Source organism: Gavia stellata, unplaced genomic scaffold (genome assembly GCF_030936135.1).
Source record: "Gavia stellata isolate bGavSte3 unplaced genomic scaffold, bGavSte3.hap2 HAP2_SCAFFOLD_97, whole genome shotgun sequence".
Classification (NCBI taxonomy): domain Eukaryota; kingdom Metazoa; phylum Chordata; class Aves; order Gaviiformes; family Gaviidae; genus Gavia; species Gavia stellata.
The window spans coordinates 77501-80000 of NW_026776698.1; positions in this window are offsets into that span (position 1 = coordinate 77501).

Genomic DNA, 2500 nt, shown 5'->3' on the forward strand with positions numbered 1-2500 from the left:
CCCCGCCTGCAGCTCGCAGGCCCGTCGACGGCGGGAGACCGCGAGAAGGCACTCGGCTCCCCTGCCTGCCGCGGGAGCACCGGACGTGCTAGAGGAGACAGCGACCCGCCGGGGCGGGCGCCACCCCGCGACCGCGGCCCCTGCCGGGGCGGCTCGCTCCGCAGCGGGCGGGGGTGCGGCACGAAGAGCCGACGCCGTCGCAGCGGCGGCAGCGGGGAACGCCCCCCCCACCGCACGCGCGACCCCTCGGGGGGCCCACCCGGGCAGGTGCAGCCCCACGCTCGCTCGCTCGCCCCAGTCTCTTGGCTCAGGCCGCCCCACCGCCCAGCGCTGCTCGCGGCCGGCACCCACGGGTACCCGGACCGAGGCTGGCACCGGCGCCTCGCGTCGTTTGCGGACACCTGAGAGCTCGCGGGGCCACGCGGCCGTCACACAGCCCCGTTCGGTGAAGAAGCCGCCCCAGGAACCCCGCCCAACGGGGAGGGGGGGGCCACGGGACGCGGCGAGGCACGCGCCCCGCCGCCATCGCCACGGCCCCCTTCGCTCGGGGGGGGACGAGGGCAACACCTCACAGCCACACCACGGGAAGCGAACGGGAAAGGAGACCACCCTGCCTGACCACCGGACACCGCCGTGCCTCCCCGTTCCAGGGAGCACGGAAGAGCCGGCCCGCCGGGGGCCCTTTCCGACGCGACCCGAAAAGCCTCATCGATCGGTTGAAGGGGAGAGAGGGCGGAAAAGCCGAGGCCACGCTCCTGGGACAGCGACGGCCGCACACGCCCAGCGCCACCCCCCGGGAGGGCACCCGGGGACGCCTCGGCGCGCGCTGCCTGCGGCTCTGCAGCGGTCGAAGGAGGGGGACCGGGACAGGTGCCGCCGGCGCCACCCGCTCCGTGCAACGAGTCCCTTGAGCGACGTCAACGGGAACGCTGGAAGGCCGCAGCACACCTGCGACTCCACGCGCTCCTTCGGCGGTCGAGAGCACCGGCACGACCGCCGCCGGTCGCCGGGCTTTGCCGCGTTCGAGAGCACCGGCACCGACCGCCGCCGGTCGCCGGGCTTTGCCGCGTTCGAGAGCACCGGCACCGACCGCCGCCGGTCGCCGGGCTTTGCCCGCGTTCGAGAGCACCGGCACCGACCGCCGCCGGTCGCCGGGCTTTGCCCGCGTTCGAGAGCACCGGCACGACCGCCGCCGGTCGCCGGGCTTTGCCGCGTTCGAGAGCACCGGCACCGACCGCCGCCGGTCGCCGGGCTTTGCCGCGTTCGAGAGCACCGGCACCGACCGCCGCCGGTCGCCGGGCTTTGCCGCGTTCGAGAGCACCGGCACCGACCGCCGCCGGTCGCCGGGCTTTGCCCGCGTTCGAGAGCACCGGTACCGACCGCCGCCGGTCGCCGGGCTTTGCCCGCGTTCGAGAGCACCGGTACCGACCGCCGCCGGTCGCCGGGCTTTGCCCGCGTTCGAGAGCACCGGCACGACCGCCGCCGGTCGCCCGTCTACGCCCGCCCAGCAGGATGATACCACTCGCCCTGCAGAGGGAGAGAGAGGCCGGAGAAAAGCCGGGGGGGGGGGGAAAAAAAGAAAAAAGGACGGGGAAAACACAAAAAGCCACCCAAAAAACGGGCAGGCGAGACGCCACACGCCACGCCTCACCCGTGCCGTTGGCGGGTGTTTCTGGAGCCAGGGAGTAAGGCCACCGGAGGCGCGAGGCACACCTCCCGACTCCCTGACGCACTGCGCTCGGGCTGCCAGCCACCGGGACCGGCTGCGACGCTCTTGCCGGCCTGCCTCGCGGGCTCCAGCTTAGGGCCGGAGAAGGAAGAGGGAGGGGGAACAACCGCAAAAAGCCCAAAAAGCCGAGGCACGACTGCGCCGCGCGCCCGTCCCCCCGTCCCCGGGCGCTCGCGAGCGCGGCAGCAGCCGGCATGCTTCACGAGCATCTCCGGTGCCTCACCACGGACCAGCATGGGCCTCGGCCGCCATCGGCCGCGCGGGCAACCGTCCCGAACGGGCGGAAAAACGGCCAAACACGCCGAGGCAACCGCCACAACGGCCGCCAAGCGCCCCAGCCGCGCGGGTCGAGTCGCGCTCCTACTGCCCTGCCCGCGGCCACCGCTCGCGCATATAGAACGTACCACTAAGTCCACAGCCCCTGCGAACTCCAAGAGCGCTAACTCCTCCCGCCGGGGAGGCCCGCCAATGACGCTGCCTGTTACGATGACGTAACTGGAGGCAGCGCGACACAGCGACCCCTTGGTCACGTCCCCGCGAGCGGCGCGGCAAACAGGTCTACCGTTCAGCTCGAGAACTGCGACCAAGTCCCGCCGGAGCCCGGTAGACGTGGCGGCCGGCGCCGGAGCCCGGTAGACGTGGCGGCCGGCGCCGGAGCCCGGTAGACGAGGCGGCCGGCGCCGGAGCCCGGTAGACGAGGCGGCCGGCGCCGGAGCCCGGTAGACGAGGCGGCCGGCGCCGGAGCCCGGTAGACGAGGCGGCCGGCGCCGG